General features: G+C 41.0%; 1 protein-coding gene across 2 annotated transcripts in view; it reads left to right on the top strand.

The window, feature by feature from the left end:
- The window catches only part of LOC135102087 (cAMP-dependent protein kinase inhibitor gamma-like), a 200,725-nt gene that overhangs the window by 90,587 nt on the left and 85,284 nt on the right, over window positions 1–24,854 (top strand). For both annotated transcript variants that reach the window (XM_064006820.1, XM_064006821.1), the window contains exon 3: window positions 19,515–19,769. The gene's annotated coding sequence lies outside the window, so the exon portion shown is untranslated. The remainder of the gene's footprint in view (window positions 1–19,514; window positions 19,770–24,854) is intronic.

The raw sequence follows: 24,854 nt of genomic DNA, 5'->3' as shown, positions 1-24,854 counted from the left end.
AGGTCCTTACCGCCTCCCTCCACTTTCATTATATCCTTCCCCCATTCTCCTCCTTCATTCCTTCGCTCCTTCATCCTCACCTTCATTATTAACCAGGATTTGATGGGACGCCTGAAGAATGAAGGCAATGTCGATAGAAATATGACCTAATCTCTCTCTCTCTCTCTCTCTCTCTCTCTCTCTCTCTCTCTCTCTCTCTCTCTCTCTCTCTCTCTCTCTCTCTCTCTCTCTCTCTCTCTCTCTCTCTCTCTCGTTTATGCTTCGTCACGTCGCTTTCCTTCACTCCAGCTTTTGTTCTTCACTGTCTGTCTGTAACCTTTAGGCCGTGTGTGTGTGTGTGTGTGTGTGTGTGTGTGTGTGTGTGTGTGTGTGTGTGTGTGTGTGTGTGTTAACAAATTTTACTTTTAGATAACGTTTACGTTCAGATACGTTCATATTACCCCCCCCCCCACACACACACCTGCTCGACTCTGAGGCGGCGATGCAAAAAATAAAGAAAGAAAAAGAAAAAGTTAAATTTTGTTTGCTGAGGAGAGCGAGAGAGAGAGAGAGAGAGAGAGAGAGAGAGAGAGAGAGAGAGAGAGAGAGAGAGAGAGAGAGAGAGAGAGAGAGAGAGAGAGAGACGAAAAAAACATGAAGGAACACAAAGAAAAAAATATATAAGGAATATTGAGAAAAATAATTCTCAGAAGGGAGAACAGGAGGTGGAGGAGGAAGAGGAGGAGGGGAGGAGGAAGAGGAGGGAGAAGGAGGAAGAAGAAGGATGAAGGTGAGACAAAAAATAACAGTGAACAAAGACCAAGGAAAAATACAGTGCAGGAGGTAAAGCTAAAATAATAATAGAAATAATAATAACAATAATGATAATAATGATAATAATAATAATAATAATAATAATAATAATAATAATTGTAGTAGTAATAATAATTAGAATAATAATGATATTAATGGTAATAATAAGAGTAATAATAATAATAATAATAATAATAATAATAATAATAATAACAACAACAACAACAACAACAACAACAACAACAACAACAACAACAACAACAACAACAGTAATAATAATAACAATAACAATGATAATAATAGTTATGAAGAATAAAAAAGAAGAAAAGAAGATGATGATGATGTTGAAGAAGAAGAAATGAAGGCAGTATCAAAGAAAAGGAGAATAAAATTAGAAACTGTCTATAATCTTTAAAGTAATGGAGAGAGAGAGAGAGAGAGAGAGAGAGAGAGAGAGAGAGAGAGAGAGAGAGAGAGAGAGAGAGAGAGAGAGAGAGAGAGGAAAAAATATCTTACACGACTAATGGAAAGGAAGCATGAGTATGAGGAGAGTAAATAAAGGAGAATGGAGAGAGAGAGAGAGAGAGAGAGAGAGAGAGAGAGAGAGAGAGAGAGAGAGAGAGAGAGAGAGAGAGAGAGAGAGAGAGAGAGAGAGAGAGAGAGAGTAAATAAACGTAACTGGAACTATGTGAGTGAAGGAGGAGAGATGGAGAGAAAATTGAGATAAAGGGGAGAGTAAAGAAGAGGAGGAAGATAATGGTCTCTGTAATGGCTAGCGTGTGGGTGTTAATGGCAGAGAGAGAGAGAGAGAGAGAGAGAGAGAGAGAGAGAGAGAGAGAGAGAGAGAGAGAGAGAGAGAGAGAGAGAGAGAGAGAGAGAGAGAGAGAATGTTTCTCCTCCTCCTCCTCCTCCTCCTCCTCCTCCTCCTCCTCCTCCTCCTCCTCCTCCTCCTCCTCCTCCTCCTCCACCTCCTCCTCCCTTGTCTTCCTCTCATATCACAGGCCTGGGGGAACATAGGAGGGGCGAGGAGGGGAAAGAAAAAGAAGGAACATGGGAAGAGATGAATGGGGACAAGATGTGCAGAGGGAGGTAATGGAGCTGAATGAGTGGTAATGGGCTGGCGAGATGGGGACGAGGGGAGAGAAGAGTGCGTATGTGTGTGTGTGTGTGTGTGTGTGTGTGTGTGTGTGTGTGTGTTTTATCCGTGCATAGCATCTCGATCAACAAATGGTGGCAGCGGTGGGATAACTTAGGGTTGTGATATGGCATACTTCCTTACATAATTATCACTGGTTTTCGTTTCTGGTGAGCTTATGAATTGAGCCTTTCCTTAAGTCAAGTCTCATGAGTCTCGTAAGGATTTTTCCTGGCGGGAACTGCTGCAGGATGAGTGTTACACCTGTAACACCTTTTACGTTAGTTACCTCCCAACCCTTTCCACCCGTTCTCCTTAGACACAAAATACTTTACATTTTGAAGTTGGGCATTTGTAAGCTTGCCCTGCCTTCTTTACCATTCTGTTTAAGGGAGGAGATGAAATGTAGAGTGCAAGAATGTACCTCCTACACGAACATACAGGCCTGGTAGTGTCTTACATCCTCTCCATATCTTGTTATGTTTTAATACCTCACACAATCACCCACCCAACCTGTCCCTTCCTTCCCTTGTTTCTAGTTAAATAGCGTCCTCACCCAAGTCCTCGCCCACACTAACCACACCCTGCCCTCATGACCCTTCAAACTCACAACACAGGATAAAGCCCAACCTTTGACCCATCGCCCTCAGACCTTCAAAGAGATAAAGGCTCCATCACCCATCACCCTTCCAGACCCCGCTGTGCCCTCCCCTCACTCCAGAACATATTCAAATAGGGTCACTCACCCCTCGCCTATGCTCGTCTAGTCTCCTCTCCGCCGCCCTTCAGAGATAAAAGCACTCTCCCTCCTCCTCCTCCTCCTCTTCCTCCTCCTGCACTCCTCCGTCGGGAAGCAGCGGCCTGAGGGTCCTCGTGAGGGTGGCGGGGCAGGTAGGGCCGCTAGACAACAGATCGATCACGCCCGTCGCCCGTCGCCACTTCGTCTGATGAAATAACAGCGCCGTCCAGGAAAATAAAAGGAAAAAAAGCGGAGGAAAATCAAAGAATAACAGCGTCCAGGAAAATGGAGAAAAGAAAAAAGGAAAAGGAGTAAAAGGAAAATGCAAAAAAAGAGAGAAAACTAAACATGAAATAAAAGTTAAGTAGTTACAAAATTTTGATGAAAAGAGAGTTAAAAAATATCTAAACATGGAGTGAAAATGGAACAGTTATAAAATTCAGTTTTCTCTTTCACGCTTTTGGTTTGCTTTTTTCTAACAATTTTTTCTGTCATGTTTAGATTTTGTTGTGCTGTGGTGTTTTACTAGTATTTTTTTTTTTATTTATTGTGGCCTTTTTTCCTGTCTGTTCAACATTTACAGTGCCCTTTTGATAATTAAAAAAATTGTGGCCTTTTACTTTTATTATTTCTCATATTTCATTGTGGCTTTTGTTGTCTTTGCTGAATATTTACAGTTGCCTTGTAATATTTTCGATTATTTTATCATTTTTTTATATTTCCTGTAGCCTTTTAGTTTACTTTGGCCTTTTACTCGATTTATTCCATTATTTTGTATCCACTGAAGGCGGCGGGAAGAGAGAGAGAAAAAAAAAGAAAAATAAACAAAAACTCAATTAACAAACAGATAAAAAAAGAAAGAAAAAATGAAATAGAGACAGTGTAGTTTGTTGGTGGAAGGCGAAGAGCGAAAAGAGAGAGAGAGAGAGAGAGAGAGAGAGAGAGAGAGAGAGAGAGAGAGAGAGAGAGAGAGAGAGAGAGAGAGAGAGAGAGAGAGAGAGAGAGAGAGAGAAAGGAAAAACAGAAAAATAAGACAAAAAGGAAAAGACATCGTTTAAAGCCTCCTTGACCCTCTTGGAGCTTCGAAGGCAGGAAGTAAACAAAGGAGAAGGGAAGAAGGGATTGAAGCAAAGAAGCAAAGGATTAAAAGCACGAAACTGCAGAAAAAAAAAACAAGAAATAAAGGTATGAGAACTGAAGTGAAGAAGAGGTGGAGGTGGAGGTGGAAGAGGAAGAGGAAGATCATCAATAATAATAGTAACAACAACAACAACAACAACAACAACAACAACAACAACATCATCATCATCATCATCATCATCATCATCATCATCATCATCATCATCATCATCATCATCATCAACAACAACAACAACAACAACAACAACAACAACAACAACAACAACAACAACAACGTCATCATCATCATCATCAACAACAACAACAACAACAACAACGACAGTAACAAAAGCAACAGCAATAGCAGCACCACCACCACCACCATCAAGAACAACAACAGCAACCTCAGAAACTTAAAAGACAACGAGGAGAGAGAGAGAGAGAGAGAGAGAGAGAGAGAGAGAGAGAGAGAGAGAGAGAGAGAGAGAGAGAGAGAGAGAGAAAAGAAAATCGTAGAAAACACACACACACACACACACACACACACACACACACACACACACACACACACACACACACACACATCCACACACACACGAGTAAAAGTAAAAAAGGAAAAGGTGTTAAACAGGCCTAAAGATCCCAGGCATCATTTTCGTTCTGCCCTCCAGCCTCCACCCCCGGCCCTTTAAACCCCTTGAGAGTGGAGTGGGCCAAGTAACGCGTGCCTGGGGAGTCTCCAGCCCAATATGAACTTCTAATCCTGCCTTTAAATTCTCTCTCCTGATTTTCTTCCCTCGAACTTGCGAATAAAATAATAAGAAAAAAATAATATAAAACCGAACTTGTTGCAGGAAAAAAAAATGAATAGAAAATGAATAAACGATGTAAAGCTAGAAAAGTGTAGGGAATTTTAAAGTAGGGGAAATATAAGGAAATATGAGAAAAAAAGGGAGAAATGAGAGAAAAGATGGGTTACGAAAAAAAAAAAGGTTGGATGAGGAGGAGGGAAAACCAAAGAGTGTCATGGAAAGATTGGGGGTAATAAAGAGGAGGGAAGGGAAATATAGACCAAAAAGAATGGAAAGGGAAGAGAAAGCAGAGGGGTATAAAAAAGAGAATTAAGGAGATGGAAGAATACAGAAAAGAGAAAGAGAAAAATAAGAAAGGGTAAGAAGAATACGAAAAAAATAGGAAAAGGGAAGAGAAACAAGGGGATTATTAAAAGGAATGCAAGAAGTGAAGAGAGAAAAACAAAGACACCACAAAAAGGAACAAAAATATAAAGAAAAATTAAGGTATTAACCAAAAAAAAAAGGAAGAAAGAAAAAAAAATTAAAAAGGAATGGAGAGAAGGAGGAGGAGAAGGTGACTGTGTGTGTGGGGTCATTAGAGAAAGGAGGCCAGAGGAGGAGGAGGAGGAGGAGGAGGAGGAGGAGGAGGAGGAGGAGGAGGAGGAGGAGAGGAAGGAAAAGGAGGGGATTATGTGAGGGTCTGAGTGGGGAGGGAAAGTGTTATACGAGGGGTCAAGGGAGAGGTAAAAGAGGGGAAAGTAGTAGGGTTATCAGGGAGTCAAGGCTACGAGAGGGAGAAAGGGAGAAAAGGGAGGAAGTGTCTGTCTGTATGTCTGTATGTCTGTCTGTCTGGTTGTTGTTTGTTTATGTAGCTGACTGTATGTGGCTGTGTATCTGTTTGTTTTATCTGTCTGTCTGTCTGTTTGTCTGTCAGTATGTATGTATGTATGTATGTATGTATGTATGTTTGTTTGTTTGTTTATGTATGTTTGTCTGCTTGTCTGTCTGTCTGTCTGCCTATAAGGGAGTCAAAACCAAACAGGGGAGAAAAGGGAGGAAGTGTTTGTCTGTCTGTCTGTCTGCGTATCTGACAGAATCTGTTTGTTTATGTCTGTTTGTCTGTTTGTCTGTTATTATGTATGTATGTATGTATGTATGTATGTATGTATGTATGTATGTATGTTTGTCTTCCTTTCTTTCTGGCTGTCTGTGTGTCTGTCTTTCTGCCTATTTGTTCTTCTCTTTGTCTTTTTCTCTGTTTGGTGTCTGCTTGCCCATCTGTATATCTGTATGGCTGTCTTTAAGTATGTATGTATGTATGTATGTATGTATGTATGTATGTATGTATGTATGTATGTGTGTATGTATGTTTATATGTTTGTATGTCTTCTTGTTTATTTGTCTTTCTATATGTATTTATATATATATATATATATATATATATATATATATATATATATATATATATATATATATATATTTGTCTGTCTGCCTGTATGTATGTACGTATGTATGTATGTATGTATGTATGTATATATGTACGTATGCATGAATGTATGTAGGTATGTACATATGTGACCTCTTTTTCCTCTCCTCCCTTCTCTCCCCATTTTCCTCTCCCATTTATTCCCTCCTCTTCCCTCCCCTTCCTCTATCCTTCACGTTTCTCACTCCTTCCCTCCCCTCCCTTCCCTCCCTCCCTCCCACCCTCTGCTAATGACCGCCTGTGACCCTTGTTTACCTGGACAAGTCTTTTACCTTGAGCGAAAGAGAGAGAGAGAGAGAGAGAGAGAGAGAGAGAGAGAGAGAGAGAGAGAGAGAGAGAGAGAGAGAGAGAGAGAGATTCAACGCTACTTCCCCGAACAGATTATCTGCACCACTCACCGAATTGTTTCCAGAGAAGAGTTATCTGCCACCTCCTCCTCCTCCTCCTCCTCCTCCTCCTCCTCCTCCTTTAAATCGTCATCATGAGTACAATAGTAGTTTTAGTTGTAGCAGTAGTAATAGGAGAAGTAGTAGTAGTAGTAGTAGTAGTAGTAGTAGTGGTAATAGTAGTAGTTGTAGTGGTAGTAGTAGTAGTAGTAGTAGTAGTAGTAGTACAGTAGTAGTAGTAGTAGTAGTAGTAGTAGTAGTAATGGTAGTAGTAGCAGTGGTATTAGTAGTTATAGTGATGATGATAGAGGTTATAATAATAATAATAATAATAACAATAATAATAATAATAATAATAATAATAATAATAATAATAGTAATGAAAATAATAATAATGATAATAAAGATAATAATAATAATGATAATAATAATAATAATAATAATAATAATAATAATAATAATAATAATAATAACAATAATAATAGTAATAATATTAATAATAATGATAATAATAATAATAATAATAATAATAATAATAATAATAATAATAATAATAATAATAATGGTACAACTAAACAGGCGTGAGATTGACGTATTTCCGGTCTCATAACTACACACACACACACACACACACACACACACACACACACACACACACACACACACACACACACACACACACACACACACACACACACACACACACTCGCGTGCTCAAGGTCCATACCCGCCCTTCATCGCCTCGCAGTCTCACATTCTTCCGTCATAGCATTGCAGAATACGTGACACAGCTTTCCTTTTTCTTAGATTCTTATCCTCCTTTATTGTCCTTTTTTTTATTTTATCTGTTTATACTCGCTTTTGTTTAGCCAAGCGATTTGATCTTGTTAGCAGAGACTGTTGTTGTGGGCTTGTTCTCTGCTTGTTGTTTTGCGTTGTTTTTGTTGCCTTCGCTTTCTTCGTCGTCGTTGTTGTTATTATCATCATCATTATCAGTCTCTGCGTCAGTCTGTTTCTCGCTCTTTATTTTAGTAACCTCTCTTTGTTTACGTAAGATGGGCACTGGTCTAGAACAACAAAAAGTATGTATATATATATATATATATATATATATATATATATATATATATATATATATATATATATATATATAAAGGGGGCCCACTGAAAGTGTTACTACAGTAAAAAAAAAAAAATAAATAAATAAAAGACAAAATTTGATGTCATAAAACTTCCTTCTCCATTTATTTATTTTTTTCTTTATCTTTTTCTTTTTCTTCTTGTTGTGGAAGGTCAAGTGTATCTGGAAGGGGACGTTAAGAGAGTGAGCTTAGGAGACTTCCAGAGCATAACAAACACTGCCTCCACTAACGCCACACTTAAGCCTCACTGCTGCTGCTTCACCCGCCCCGCCACACATTGCACCACACCACACTGCACTCGTACATTAACACAGTAACCCACTAGCGCCATATTTACATAACACTGCTGCTGCTTCACACAACACGCCGCCATTCTGCAACATACCACACAGTCCATTAACACAGTAACCCACTAACGCATATCTACGCAACACTGCTGCTGCTTCACACACTGCAACACACCACACGACACGTTAACGGTACCACAGCCTTGCATCACATCGCCAGTACCTGCATAGTATATTTGTCCCGATCACATACATACAAAAACGCAATAATCTTAGTTATCTTTACGCCACACTGCTGCTGCTGCTTCAGGCAATGCACCACCACAAATGTAACGTGCCACACATCACACGCAGCCCTGTTTCATATCACCAGTACCTTCACATTATATTTCATCACATTTCCTTTCCCGATCACATATAGAAGCGCTGTAATCGTGGCCTTCTTTACGTCACACTGCTGCTGCTTCACACAATGCGCCGCTTCAGACTGCAGCTTACCACACATTGTATCGTATCATATAGAAAACATGTAGTCTTGATCATCGTGTAGGAAAGAAATATTACTTTATTTAGTATATGAAACCGAAAATCATCCTTAGAAAATAAGATGAGGTGAGTGAAACATTAAAAATGTAATTATTTCCCCCTCAGTAAATCTTGGATGGAGAAGAAAACTGATTTAATTCTGCCAGAAACACCTCCAAGATCTGCGGTTATCGAGGCGAGTAAAGTATTCCAATTAAACTCCACTTCAGAGAGGAGACGAGACAGAGATAGACAGACGGAAAGACACAGACTCATGAACGTTGCAAAGTGTAGTTTCGATACCTTTGACTTAACCCTTTCATTGCGATATGCAACAATTCACAGCACTAGAAGCAATGTATGGGAATTTTATAAATATCTACTATACAGAAAGGGTTGAAAAAGAACAGATTTGCAATTTCTGACGGCTACTGAACAAGAAAAGATGACGCATAGTAATTAGTAATTAAGGAAAGATGTGCCAAATAACAATAAAAGGGTTAAGACACGAAACACAGAAACACAGAAAGACACAGACCCATCAATGCTGCAAAGTGTATCCTCACCAGTTTCATTATTCTTCACTTAGGAGACGAAACACAGACACAGAGAGACAGTCTCATGGATGCTGCTAATGTGTCCTCACTAGCTTCGTTCCCCTTAAAGGTAAAATAGAGATGCATATACAGTCTCATGAATGCTTCAAAATATATCCTTACTAGCTTCATTACTCTTGACACACACACACACACAGAGAGAGAGAGAGAGAGAGAGAGAGAGAGAGAGAGAGAGAGAGAGAGAGAGAGAGAGAGAGAGAGAGAGAGAAACACACAAAGACTCACTTTCGTTGCCATTCACTTAGATGAAACACAGACACAAACACACAATCTCACGAATATTGCAAAACGTATCTACTTTAATATAAAACATAAATACACAAAGATATAGACACACATAAGCTGCCTAGTGTGCCGAAAGATGAATTGCAGGCCGCTACAGTGACAAACATACATATGCTGCCAGTGTGTCTATTCTAACCAGCCAGCTTTCTCGTTAGTGAGCACAATGCATTCCCGAGTGGCATAACAAAACAGCAAACAACACGGTGACGCGGTGATAAATATAACCTTTTCAGAGAGAGAGAGAGAGAGAGAGAGAGAGAGAGAGAGAGAGAGAGAGAGAGAGAGAGAGAGAGAGAGAGAGAGAGAGAGAGAATGGAATCAGGTGGAAAGAGGAATTTACCGTGGAAAATATGCTGTCAATTACGTTTTAAGCGCAAAAATAAGACAGAGAGAGAGAGAGAGAGAGAGAGAGAGAGAGAGAGAGAGAGAGAGAGAGAGAGAGAGAGAGAGAGAGAGAGAGAGAGAAAAGGAGAGTTGGAAGATAAAAAGGAGAAGAGAGAGAGAGAGAGAGAGAGAGAGAGAGAGAGAGAGAGAGAGAGAGAGAGAGAGAGAGAGAGAGAGAGAGAGAGAGAGAGAGAGAGAGAGAGAGAGAGAGAGAGAGAGAGAGAGAGAGAGAGAGAGAGAGAGAGAGAGAGAGAGAGAGAGAGAGAGAGAGAGAGAGAGAGAAAGGAGGATCACTTGTATTGTTGAAACTTTATGTTGGTGCTTTCTGTCTGGAAATCCTGGAACACACACACACATACACACACACACACACACACACACACACACACACACACACACACACACACACACACACACACACACACACACACACACACACACACACACACACACACACACACACACACACACACACACACACAGGATAGTTGTGCGGCGCGGTGGTGTGAACAATAAATCCCTGTATTGGGTTATATTTACCTGACCTTACACGTTCAGAGAGAGAGAGAGAGAGAGAGAGAGAGAGAGAGAGAGATTTGGGGGGAGAATTACCACCTAAGGATACGATCATTTTGTTCACTCTTTCATTATGTCGTTTGTCTCCTAAAGGACTACAAGCTTCTCCTCCTCCTCCTCCTCCTCCTCCTCCTCCTCCTCCTCCTCCTCCTCCTCCTCTTTTTCTTTTTTTCATTTATCGCCCTTTTCTCACCCACTCTGCCATGCACCCTTTCACTTTCCTACAAAATTCTCTCTCTCTCTCTCTCTCTCTCTCTCTCTCTCTCTCTCTCTCTCTCTCTCTCTCTCTCTCTCTCTCTCTCTCTCTCTCTCTCTCTCTCTCTCTCTCTCTCTCTCTCTCTCTCTCTGTCCTTCCATCCACCATCCTTGCCTTCCTTGTATCCTTCACACCCTTTGTCTCTCTCGCATTCTCTTATTTCTGTATCCTCCCCTCCCCTCCCATCCCCTCCCCCCTCTCTCTCTCACCTTCCTCTCCCCTCCTTCCCCTCAGTTGGTCAAGGCCGCTGAAGCCCAGTCAGTCACTCAGTAAGTCTTAGTCTCACTCGCGGATCGATAGGGAAAAAAATAGAAAGAAAGAAAACATCGTTCCCGCAGCTTGCAACTAAATGTGTTTTCTCTGACTTTTTTTTTCTTTTAGGCAATTAAAGGGTATGTATTGGTGTGTGTGTGTGTGTGTGTGTGTGTGTGTGTGTGTGTGTGTGTGTGTGTGTGTGTGTGTTTGATGAAACATTTGAAACATTTATTAATGACCTTAGAATTACAAACATGTCAACATAAAAATACATAATAAATTTCAGCCTTTTATAAGCCGACGCTTTTCAAGCAAAAAAAAAAAAAGGAAAAAAATTATATGGGTAAACATGTACAAAAATACAAATAGGAAACATCTATGCATGAACCTTTTATTTTTTTTTCCTTTTCGTCTATTCTATTTTATATTATTATTATTATTATTTATTTATTTATTTTTTTTTTTATTTCTGACGAGAGGTTTCTAAACGTGAAAATCCGACACTGGCTGATGGCAGCACAGTCTCTAAGATGACTTGAAAGTCTGCGTCAATACATAGAATGTTTTGTCATACGTAACTGACCATAAAAGTAACAGTAATTTGTGTAGCAAAGTGTAATCGCCCCGTAATATAAGATCATCACATCATGACAACCGTAGTAGTGGACAAGTGAAAGATAATAAGATAAAGAGATTTTTTTATACTGCATCGTCACAGGCTCCTCTTTCACCAAGCCTTTTATTCTACTTTATTTTATTTTATTTTTTCATTTCGTTTTACTTATTATTTTATTTTGCTCTCATTTATTTTAAGTATTTATTATTTAATTTTATTACCAGTGTCACTTTTATTTATTTTTTTTACATAACGGAAGGAGACCAAGGACGCAAAAAAAAAAAAAAAAAATGGGGAGCCTTGTTCTCGCTAAGCGATATCGGCCACTCATTGTTCTCGTGAACTTCTGCTGCCTCACAGATTGCCTGCTTCTTTTTTCTTCTTCCTCTCAATGAAACGTTAAGCTTTGTACGTCATCGAGAGAGAGAGAGAGAGAGAGAGAGAGAGAGAGAGAGAGAGAGAGAGAGAGAGAGAGAGAGAGAGAGAGAGAGAGAGAGAAACTGGTTCAGAAGACAACGGGTAAGATACAAAAGAAGAAAGAAAGACGCAGTAAAAGGAGAAGAAGAGGTCACAGACATGTGTATATATATAGTCCACATTCCCTCCCTTCCCTCCTGTCCACATCTGCGGCTCTCACATAATCTACCCCTAAACCCTCCCTCCTCTCCCCTAACCACTCTCCTCTCCTCCCTTGATCGCATTTACCCCCCCTCGCCTTTCCATTCCACCTAACCGTCTTCCTCTTACATTTACTGCTCTCCCTCGTCTATTCTTCCCCTCCCTGTCTCTCCCATTCTCGCCATTCCTGCAGTAATGACACTCAGTACCTACATAAAGCCAGTGAAATGACGGGAATGTCCTTGTGTCGCCAGTAAATTCACGAGTCTCTCTAGGGTTGGTTTGCCACGTCGTTCCCTCTGGCGGCAGTGATGCTCAGGTACTCGTAGTCCGTAAGGGAAAAAAAGATGGAGGAAAGAGATGCGTGGAAGGGAAAATACAGAAAGAGAGAGTGTGTACAAGTGTGTGTGTGTGTGTGTGGTGTGTGTGTGTGTGTGTGTGTGTGTGTGTGTGTGTGTGTGTGTGTGTTATCTTTATCTTTTTTTATCTTTTTTTTTAAGTCGGAGTCTTCTTATAGTGATATTTAGGAAGTGCTTTTGTGTGTGTGTGTGTGTGTGTGTGTGTGTGTGTGTGTGTGTGTGTGTGTGTGTGTGTGTGCTTATCTGTAATTCGTAGTCGTGTTTCTTTTGGTTATAATTTTGAGGTGCTTTATTCTAGTGTTTAGGGAATAAGATTAAGAATTCCTGTGGCATACATGTAGTGTGTATGATAATAATAATAATAAATAATAATAATAATAATAATAACAACAACAACAACAACAACAACAACAACAACAACAACAACAACAACAACAACAACAACAACAATAATAATAATAATAATAATAATAATAATAATAATCTGTTTGTTTATTTTGCAGCCATATAGTTGAAAATCCACATGTTACATATTAACTTACATACTGACATACATACCACATCTTAAGTATACGTTACTCGTAAGGAAGTACCTAGCACAGTGATACTATGGCTGCCAAAAGCCGCCGACCAACCTGGAAGACCAGGCCCGGGATGATCAGGCCACCCCCTTGTATCTTTTCATGATTTGGTTTGTCCTCCCTAAGCAGCGGGTCACAACTATGACGTCTTTCTTCCGTTATATGCTCTCTCTCTCTCTCTCTCTCTCTCTCTCCTCTCTCTCTCTCTCTCTCTCTCTCTCTCTCTCTCTCTCTCTCTCTCTCTCTCTCTCTCTCTCTCTCTCTCCTCTCTCTCTCTCTCTCTCAGTTAAGGCTCTTGGGTATAAAGTAGGCGCCATTGAGCACAATGGCAGGCGCTGCCATTGTGGGCGTGCGGGCGGCGAGTCTCCTCAGCTTTTCCTGGCGCTTAGGAAATAAAATATTACTCATTCTTTGCTATCATACAGTGCAGCGGTGCGTGGCAGGATGTGCGTGCGCGCACGGATGTGTGTGTGTGTGTGTGTGTGTGTGTGTGTGTGTGTGTGTGGTGTGTGTGTGTGTGTGTGTGTGTGTGTGTGTGTGTGTGTGTGTGTTTCTTTTTTTCTTACAACGAGCTACTGCGGCAAGGATTTTTATTTATAGGGATCTGAACCACAGAGAGAGAGAGAGAGAGAGAGAGAGAGAGAGAGAGAGAGAGAGAGAGAGAGAGAGAGAGAGAGAGAGAGAGAGAGAGATCTTCAATAGCTATTGCTTCCTCTCAAGCTTAATTAAACCGAGTAGTGCAACCATGGACACCTCTTGAAGTAAACTGCCCACTCTGTTTTGAGCTCTTTTTTTTGACTGCATATATTTATTTATTCACTTACCTACTTATTTATGTATTTATTATTTTATTTTATTGTATTTCATTCATTTATTTATTTATACGTAATTTAGTTTTATTTTATTTTTGCGGAGATCAGGAAGCACCAGTTAAGCTAGTTGGATTAGGTGAGTGTAGATTTGGCTACATCCGGTAAGGTTAGGACAAGTAACTTCATAATTTACCATTGTATATCCAGACTGCTTCACCTCAAGTGTAATTCGGGTGGTTACTCTCAAGTGTCCCTGTGTTTGTGCTACGCAACAAGAACAATAACAAACTAAATATGAATGTAATGTGCGTCTCTGTCCTGGTTTTTTTTTTTTCTTTTGCTCCAGGCTCGTCTTCCTGATATATAAGAAAAAATATTATGTCTGTTTTCTTATACCCTCTTGGGGGATACAAACACTGACGCAGTTTCTCATAAACAACAACAACAGTTGCAGAATGTATTTTGTCACTCCCATTTTAAGGCTACAGAAACTAACGTAGCTTCTTAACACAACAGCACCAACAACGACAACTACGACTACATCAACAACAACAACAACAAGAGTAACACCAATGATCACCTGGTCTGTGTTACCATTCGTATTAAGGGCTACAAAAACTAACGCGACTTCTTCCATATAAGAACAACGATTAATGATAATAGTGTGTATTTTGTCACTCGGATTAACGAGTGGAAAAAACTGACGTGCCTTCCAACACAACAATTATCACAGTGTCTATTTTGTCACTCGGATTCTTCTTCTGCTGCCTCTTTTATGATCATATGGGGTTGCTGTCTTAAAATCATCATTAAAGGCATTGAAAAAATAGACAAAAAAAAAAAAAAACAGAGCTTCTTATACACACCGACAACAATGATTAATGATAACAGTATATATATTTTCGTCTCTCACATTTAGAACTACAAAAACTAACACATCCTTTAACACAGCTCCAACGATTAATAACTATAGCATATTTATATTTTCTCTCACATTTAGAGCTACAAATATACATAATTTCTTATAACACACAACACCAACCAACTCTAGCATCTTCGTAACACACACACACACACACACACACACACACACACACACACACACACACACACACACACACACACACACACACACAATAACAAGAAGTCACAATGATTACCGTTTCTCACGACTCGTGTTCTGGGCCACGAGAACTGACGCAGTCCGGCATACGCAGGGCTGTGCTGCGAGGCGTTGAGTTGCCGGGCGCTCACTGCCGTCCTGTGTGCAGTAAACGAGGTATTTGTCGCGTTAAGGGTAAAAATATCACCGTGTCCTCCAGGCTGTTATGTTACGTTATGTCATCGCTGCGCCAGGATGTGTCCAGCAGCGTGTGTGTCTTGTACTCTTAAATTGGGATCCGTTTTTTTTTTTTTTTTTTTTACATATATATGTTGATTAAACCACACTTTTTTTTTTTTTTAGGAGTAAGTGATGCTAGGTCTAGTACTTTAAACATATAGCTTTTTTTTTTTTTAGGGAGGAATAGGTGGTTATCTTTCTTTTCCCTTTTCCTTGTCTTTACCAAGGTCATATTTTTTTTCAGTGTTTTCTCTTGATTCAAGCCTATTTTTAAACTCCCATACGAATATTTTCCCCTTACTCATATCCCTTCTGACACATCATCCCGTGGACCTTTCCGCCCCTCCCTTGCTTATATCCCCCTCTGGACATTTCCTCTCAAACTTCTTAAACATTTCTCCCCCGCTAACTCATTACCTCTCATTCTTTTCTCCATCTGAATATCTCCCCTCCTATGGACATTCTGCCCATTCTTACTGGTGAGGAAGGACTGGGGTTTATAATATATTTCCCTGCCACTAGAGGTGCTCGGGGGCGCTAATGGTAGTAAGGGAACCTAGAAAAGTTTATAATGACTCCCTCTCGTCTTGTAAATGTGAGTTAGCAAATTGCGTTACTTGGGTGGTGGAGTTGGTGTTGCTTAGGTTCCTCTGGGTTCCTGTAGCCACGCGGTCTACTTGTTGCTGAGAGAGAGAGAGAGAGAGAGAGAGAGAGAGAGAGAGAGAGAGAGAGAGAGAGAGAGAGAGAGATGCAATATGGAGCTATGAGACGTTTCGAATCTTATAAACCACTCTCTCTCTCTCTCTCTCTCTCTCTCTCTCTCTCTCTCTCTCTCTCTCTCTCTCTCTCTCTCTCTCTCTCTCTCTCTAATCGATCACAAATGAATAAGTGAAAACAAACAGGTATAAGTTGCCAGGTGGGGAGAAGCAGGTGGTGCAGGCGGCAGGTGAGGCGGATGTGGGCGTCTTTAATGCGCCTCGTAAACCTCCGAGACCTGAGAGAGAGTGAGAAAAAAATAGTCTCTTACTCGTGTTTACTTCGCACACAACAACCTGATGCTGCACATGATTTGGCTAACCGTGCAGCAGGTGTGAAAGCCAGGTGTGCTAGGCTGTCATCTGAGAGAGAGAGAGAGAGAGAGAGAGAGAGAGAGAGAGAGAGAGAGAGAGAGAGAGAGAGAGAGAGAGAGAGAGAGAGAGAGAGAGAGAGAGAGAGAGAAGATTTGGGAGTTTTTGGTGGTTTTGCAAGGCGAGGTGATGTAGATGTGCAAATGTTTTTTCAGTATATGTGATGTTGGAAATGTTTTTCTTACTTCTTGCTGAATAAGATCTGGGTTTCTCTGTGGATTTAGTTGGTAAATATCGTGTACACATATGTATAGACTTATGAGCGCACACTCACACACACACACACACACACACACACACACACACACACACACACACACACACACACACACACACACACACACACACATACACACACACACACACACACACACACACACACACACACATCCGGTCAGGGTCAGTATTTTTCTTTCTTTCTTTCACCATCTTTTTTCGTGACTCGGAAAGGCGCTGGTCGCTTCCAGATGACTTGACTGAGCTGGAAAAGCCGAAGATTTCCTACCCACCGCTTCCTCACCACTCTTCCTGTTTCCCTCATCCCTTCCCTCGCCGCCCTCCCTCAAGGCTCCTCCCTCCCCCGCCCTCTCAGCACCCTCGCCGCTCCACTGCACCGCCAGGCACAGATGGAGGCCCGGAAATGTTTGTCGTGTATGATTTAATGTGTAGAGGATGCATGGAGATTTTTGTTATTGCCATAGTCACTACAGTTCATCGCTTTCCTTTATTCTTTTTAACATTATCATCACCTTTATTCTTTTCATCACTGCTGCCACCACCTCCACCATTCCACTGAGCCCATTCCATCCCTTATTTTTTTTTAACTTTGTCATCACTTTTACTTTCATTATCACCACTGCTACCACCACTATCACTGCAGTCCATCACATTCTCCTTACTCATCATCATCACTGCTACTAGCACCATCACCATTTCCCTGCAGCCCTTCACATCCCATATATCTATTCATTTATCAATACCTTTACTCTTATCATCACCACTCCAACCGCCACCATCATCATTCGACTGTAGTCCGCCACATTACATTATCATCTCTTTACCTTCATCACCATCACCACTACCAGTAACTTATCGCCTCACTTCCCTGTTTACATCATCATTCTCTTTACTCTTATCGCCACTCCAACCACCACCACCACCACCACCACCACCACCACCACAGCTCTCTCCAGCACCCAACACTGCCAAAACACCCCGCCACTCGCACACAAGCAGGCAAACATTCATATCCCAGGCAGTAGTAGCAGTTCATTGGCACAACACTCGCTTTGCAGCGAGTCCCTCCATCCATCCATCCGTCCGCACCATGCAAAGCCCCTGAATGTGCAATAATCAGGCCAGTTTGTGTTTGCCTTCACTCGCAGGAACGCAATTAGGCGAGCATTTAATACTGTTACAACGGCGCAGGGACCGTATTATTGCACCACCAGCGGGGATATGAGCTGCTGCATGGGAGAACTTGTGTGTGTGTGTGTGTGTGTGTGTGTCCCGCTCCGCTCATCCTCACCTGCTGATATTTCATTGCTCCCTTTTCCGTATTTCATTTCTCTTATTCCATATCATGTTCTGTTATCTCTCTCTCTCTCTCTCTCTCTCTCTCTCTCTCTCTCTCTCTCTCTCTCTCTCTCTCTCTCTCTCTCTCTCTCGTCCTTGCTCTCCTGTTTGTTTAACTATTATTAGCAGTAGTTTCCCAACAGCCGCACAAGAACTTAAAGGTCTGTTGCTGTTTGGTTATCCTTTTGTAATCCTGTTGTAATTCTCCTCCTCCCCCTCCTCCCCCTCCTCCACCTCCTCATCCTCCTCCTCCTCCTCCTTGTCTGACGTATATGAATATTTTGTAATGTATTGCATTTCGTTTCTGAATGAGAGAGAGAGAGAGAGAGAGAGAGAGAGAGAGAGAGAGAGAGAGAGAGAGAGAGAGAGAGAGAGAGAGAGAGGGGATAGTTAGTATTTATAAGCAATAGCAGGTGTGTCGGTGAGTTTCCCTTCCTGGTGTACCAGACTCACTCCTAAGACCCGGATGAGCTTCGGAGCCTCAACCCGCTTGCTCTGATGCTCTTGTGGGGAGATGCTGGGGAGGGAAACACACACACACACACACACACACACACACACACACACTGGTACACTAACGTAACTTTCTTAACTCCATTATCCATTCTAAGGTCATTGGCTTTATTTTGGCATAAAAATCCCCACTTCCTTCTTCTTCTTCTTCTTCTTCTTCTTCTTCTTCTTCTTCTTCTTCTTCTTCTTCTTCTTCTTCATCCTTCTTCTTCCTCTTCTTCTTCTTCTTCTTCTTCTTCTTCTCTTTTCTTTTCTTTTCTTTTCTTTTCTTCTTCTTTTCTTTTCTTCTTCTTCTTCTTCTTCTTCTTCTTCTTCTTCTTCTTCTTCTTCTTCTTCTTCTTCTTCTTCTTCTTCTTCTTCTTCTTATTATTATTATTATTATTATTACTATTATTATTGTTATTATTATTATTATTATTCCTCCTCCTCCTCCTCCTCCTCCTCCTCCTCCTCCTCCTCCTCCTCCTCCTCCTCCTCCTTCACGAGCAGGACATAATCTAAATCGTCTCTTGTCATTTGTGCTTGTGTGCGTGTGAATGTGTGTGTGTGTGTGTGTGTGTGTGTGTGTGTGTGTGTGTGTGTGTGTGTGTGTGTTCCCAGTCTCCTCCATTCACTTCTCCGTCTGGTGCTCGTCTAGTCGTTCCCGTCAGCACATTTCATAATCGAGTTTGCCTCATTCTCCCCATGCTCAGTGTCTCCCCGCCCATTGCCCTCATTGTTCATCTCCCGCCAGGTGTGCGATTATTAGCTTCTATTTGTGTGTGTGTGTGTGTGTGTGTGTGTGTGTGTGTGTGTGTGTGTGTGTGTGTGTGTGTGTGTGTGTGTGTGTGTGTGTGTGTGTGTGTGTGTGTGTGTGTGTGTGTGTGTGTGTATTTGTGGAGGCTGTGTGTTTTTGGCAGCTTTATTGTGTTTGGGGTTTGATGATGATGGTGGTGACTATGACGATGATGATGGTGGTGACTATGACGATGATGATGGTGGTGACTATGATGATGATAACTAGGATTGTGTGAAGTGACATTTTGCCTTGCTTTCAATGCTACACACACGAAAAAAAAAATAAATAAATAAATAAATAAAATGAATAAATAAATAAAGATGTAATCAAGAGATTTATGACTAGTTAGATAAGATAAGATAAACATGAAATTAATGTTGCACTCGTATCTAACTTCCGCCTCCATTCTTCACAGGGGCGCCGCGTGGTGAGGAGGCCGCCGCACCCCCTCTAGCCTTGTGGGAACCTTAGTGGTGAGGCAGAGCAGTGGTGACTTGTGTTGTGGTGTGTGTGGTGCACTGGTGGCCGTGTTGAGGACAGTCATCTTGTATTGTGGTGCCGGTGTGGTGACCTTGCCCTGCCTCAATCCCTGTGGTGAAGACAGGCGGACTGGCGGATACCAATCCAGTTAGTGTGTCCACGTCTCCTGCCCTGGACACCTAGAGCAAAGGTAGGTGCGTTAATTATTATATTTTTAGCTGTGCATTTTTTGTTCCGTCAGGGACCAATTAAGGAGTTCAGAGTATGATGTGAATGAGTGTGAATGTGAAAGTTGCATGCCTTGTCTTGGTTACCCTTCTTTTTTTAGGGAGACACCGTTGGTATACGTATGTATGTATGTATGTATGTATGTATGTATGTATGTATGTATGTATGTATGTATGTATTTTTATATATATTTTAAACGTGTATTTTTAATCTTGTCTTTTATTTATCTATTTTAAGCGCGTACTTTTTTTTTAAACTTGTATTTTTATAGCCTTCACTTGTAGCAGAGCTTGTTTCTGGAGGCCTTGAACAGTGGACCAGCTGGCTTACTGGGTTACTTCTTGGAGGTTTTGATTATATCACTATTTAAAAAAAATTTCACTTTTGTCTTGTCCTTGGTCACAAACCATAATTTCCCAGTTATTTTCATCTAAACAAAATAGAAAAAGTTATTTTGATCCTAAAACTTTGCTTTTGTGGTTAGAACAATGAATTTACATTTTTGCCTTATTTCATTATGGTATGGGTTACTACTGGTTTTCATGTCAGGTGAAGACCTTTGCAAAATCTCACTTGCTTATCTAATTGCTTTTGAAATGTTGCAAATAAGTTAAAACAATGAAAGAAAGAATGTAAAGTGTTCTAAAGATTTTTCTATTTAAATAAGATAATTCTTGAACTGACCAGATCCAGCAAGAAATTTATCATATTTGGAAGAATTTGCTTACATTTCAGAAATCTCAAATCTTCCAGAATGTTCTATCAGACACTTTTAAGGGTTTCTAGAACATTTTAGAACATTCATTTCAATGTAAACATTTCCAGAACATTCTAGAACTTTCTAGAATACAGTAGAAATATGTAGAAGTATCAAGAATTTTCTAGAATCTGCAAGAATTTTCTAGAATGATTCAGAATATTCTAAAGTAGGTTCAAGAATATTCTAGAAAGATTGAGAACATTCTGGAACACATTCTAGAAAGACTAAGAATATTCTAGAGCACTATTTTACAATATAAAAGTAGGGGTTGTAGACCACTAATCAGTTTTGCTTTGGCTGCCAGAGAAGACACATCAGGAGAGGTGAAATGGCATCAAGAGGCTGCTGTCATTCTCCAGATGCATTCTGCTACATATGTGGTCAATTTATCAAGACAAGAGCAAAGAAGTTCACTATGACAGCATCTGGAAAAATGGTGAAATTTAGCTATTTTGGGGCAGAGAAAAAAAAATCCTAAAAGCCACAAAAGCAAAGTCTGACAAGAATAATAGTAATTTTCTGTTGTTTTGCAATGAAAAGAGTGGGAAAAATAACACTTGCTTGTCAAAGACACAAATCGTGTTACATAGTGTATCGGTAGTGACCCATGTCGTCTTCCCGTTACGTCTTGTGTCACCACCTTCCTTGCTTCCTTCACCCCCGAAAGCAAGGTAGGGAGGTGCGGAGATCTCCCTTCTTGGAGACTTTAATGTTCACCACCACCTTTGGCTTTCCTCTCCCTTCCCTGGCCATTCTGGTGAACTAGCCTTTAACTTTGCTCCCTTCCACGACCTAGAGCAATTGGTGCAACACCCTATTCGTATTCCTGACCGTCTTGGAGATACACCCAACATTCTTGACCTTTTTCTAACCTCTAATCCTGCATATGCTGTCACCACATTTTCTCCGTTGGGTTCCTCCGATCACAATTTCATATCTGTATCTTGTCCTATCGCTCCAATCCCTCCTCAGGACCCCCTTAAGTGGAGGCGTGTCTGGCGTTTTGCCTCTGCTAGTTGGGGGGACCTGAGGAAGTATTTTGCTGATTTTCCTTGGAATGACTACTGCTTCCGTGTCAGAGACCCGTCTGTGTGCCGAGCGCATAACAGAGGTGATAATGTCTGGCATGGAGGCGTACATTCCTCACTTTTTTTCTCGACCTAACTTTCTAAAACTTGGTTTAACACAGCTTGTTCTCGTGTTATACATGATAGAGGTGCCCACAAAAGTCACTTGAGCCTTCCATCACTAGAATCTCATGGCAAGTCTGTTCTCCAACTAGCCAAAAACTCCTTCAATAACAGAAAGTGTCAAAATCTTTCAAGATCTAACTCCCCTCGTGGCTTCTAGCATCTAGCCAAAAACATCTCCAGTAACTTTTCTTCTTCTTTCCTTCCTTTATTTCAACCAGATGGCACCACTGCTATCACATCTATCTCTAAAGCTGAACTCTTCGCTTAAACCTTTGCTAAAAACTCTACCTTGAACGATTCTGGGTTTGTTCCTCCTTCTCCTCCACCCTCTGACTACTTCATGCTACCTATGAAAATTCTTTGCAATGATGTTTTCCATGCCCTCGCTGGCCTAAACCCTCGGAAGGCTTATGGACCTGATAGGGTCTCTCCCATTGTTCTCTGAAATTGTGCCTCTGAGCTTACAACTTGCTTAGTCAAACTCTTTCAATTCTGTCAACATCTACCTTTCCTTCTTGCTGGAAGTTTCCCTGCATTCAACCTGTTCCTGAAAAGGGTGACCGTTCTAATCCCTCAAACTACCGTCCTATTGCTTTAATTTTCTGCGTATCTAAAGTTTTTGAATCCATCCTCAACAGGAAGATTCTTAAACATCTATCACTTCACAACCTTCTATCTGATCGCCAGTATGGGTTCCGTCAAGGCTGCTCTACTTGTGATCTTCAGGCTTTCCTTACTGAGATTTTGGTGAAACTTTTGCTGTTGCCTTAGACAAATCGAAAGCTTTTCATAGAGTCTGGCACAAAGCTTTGATTTCCAAACTACCCTCCTATGGTTTCTATCCTTCCCTCTGTACTTCATCTCAAGTTTCCTTTCTGACCGTTCTATTGCTGCTGTGGTTCATTTAAATCTATTAACAGTGGTGTTCTTCAGGGTTCTGTCCTGTCACCCACTCTCTTCCTATTATTCATCAATGATCTTCTAAACCAAGCTTCTTGTCCTATCCACTCCTGCGCTGATGATACCACCCTGCACTTTTTCACGTCTTTTTGTAGACATCCAATCCTTCAGGGAGTAAACAGTTCACGCAGGGAAACCACAGAACGCCTGACTTCTGATCTCTTTAAAATTTCTGAATGGGGCAGAGCAAACTTAGTATTGTTCAATGCCTCAAAATCTCAGTTCCTCCATCAATCAACTCGATACAACCTTCCAGACAACTGTCCCCTCTTCTTCAGTGACACTCAACTGCCCCCTTCTTCTACATTGAACATCCTCGGTCTGTCCTTTACTTATATTCTAAACTGGAAACTTCACATCTCATCTCTAGCTAAAACAGCTTCTATGAAGTTAGGTGTTCTGAGACGTCTCCGCCAGTTTTTCTCACCACCCTCCAGCTACTAACTCTGTACAAGGGCCTTATCTGTCCATGTATGCAGTATGCTTCACATGTCTGGGATGGGTTCTACTTATACCGCTCTTCTAGACAAAGTGAAATCAAAAGCTTCTCGTCTCATCATCTCCTCTCCTCTAATTGGCTGTCTTCAGCCTTTTTCTCATCGCCGCAGTGTTGCATTTCTTGCTATCTTCTACTGCTATTTTCATGCTAACTGCTCTTCTGATCTTGCTAACTACATGCCTCCCCCCCATCCCGCGGTCTCGCTGCACAAGACTTTCTTCTTTCTCTCATCCTTATTCTGTCCACCTCTCTAATGCAAGAGTTAACCATTCATCAAGAGTCAATCATTCATTCCTTTCTCTGGTAAACTCTGGAACTCCCTGCCTGCTTCTGTATTTCCATCTTCCTATGACTTGAACTCCAAGAGGGAGGTTTCAAGACACTTATCCTTTAATTTTTTGACTACAGCTTTGGAGCCTATTAGGGGACCGGCATCTCAGTGGGCCTTTTTTTTTTTTTTTTTTTGTTGGATTTTTGTTGCCGTTGGCCAGTGTCCCCTCCTACATAAATAAATAAGTAAATAAATAAATAAATAAATAAATAAATAAATAAATAAATAAAAAGAAAAGGAGTCAAGAGTGCAGGAGCCCAAACGGTATGCATACGCTTATGAGCATAAAATTGTGGTGTTTATAGGTTTGAGGTCGTCAGTATATGCAGTGAGGGTCAATAATCGATCAGCTAACCCAGTGCACTCACCTCACCTCACTGCGCTCCGTCTCTTTCCTCAGCGTTAAGTCCTCTGAGACTGTGTGTCAGTCAGCTGTCAGATTTTTGTCAGCAGATTAGAGGATTTAAGATTGCAAGTAAAAGTAAAGCTCAATAGAGGCGAGTGCAACAGAACTTGTAAGAGGAGTGTCGTCATTGTCGTCGTGTCTGCTTCAATAAGGAACGAGAGAGTTACACATCAGAGACGGTCAGCGAACCTTACAGCCGTGACTCATTGCTCGTGTCCAGTAAAGTCAGTCTCTCTTGATAAGCTGTGACGTAACGCTGCCAAGGCCCCACGGTAGCTCGCCAGATTCCTCCCAGGAGTTGAATGGCCGACGTCAGAGGCTCAGTAGAAAGCAAACAGTTGCAGTTTGAAGAAGTTTTTTTTTTTTTTTTTTTGCATTCACGTGAAAATATTGACACTATACGCTACTGATACGGTAAAATTTTTACTTGTTCTTAAAGGAAAAAGCGTTAAGAAACCAAAAACATTAAAAGGAAGAAGGACATTTTTTCCATTCACACGAGACTATTGGCACTGCACACTGCTGATTCTGTGGAAAATTCCTTTTAATTCTGAAAGGAAAATGTATTGAGACACTAGATTGTCCACTTGTGTAGTGCCTGTAACATTGATTTGATTTTGTTCCATTGATTCATGTGTGCTTTTGCTGTGCTTGTTTTGCTGCGTTTAGTACTGGGTATTTCTATTTTCTCTTTATTTCATCTTTTTTGTTTTTCCTTCTTTAATTCGTCTTCTTTTCTAGTTCCGTCCACTTTCTTTCCGTGTTGTAGGGTTATCGTACTTGAATCGCGTATCAGCACAAATATCCACTACAGAAGGTATTATAATATGGTAAAGATTATATGGTATCGTAGAGGTGCGGTATTGTGGACTAGGTACCTCGTCTGGGCAGGAATAAC

Source organism: Scylla paramamosain, chromosome 7 (assembly GCF_035594125.1).
Source record: "Scylla paramamosain isolate STU-SP2022 chromosome 7, ASM3559412v1, whole genome shotgun sequence".
In the NCBI taxonomy this organism is placed as follows: Eukaryota; Metazoa; Arthropoda; class Malacostraca; order Decapoda; family Portunidae; genus Scylla; species Scylla paramamosain.
Note: the sequence above shows the minus strand (reverse complement) of the source record. Positions and strands in the feature narration are given on the sequence as shown.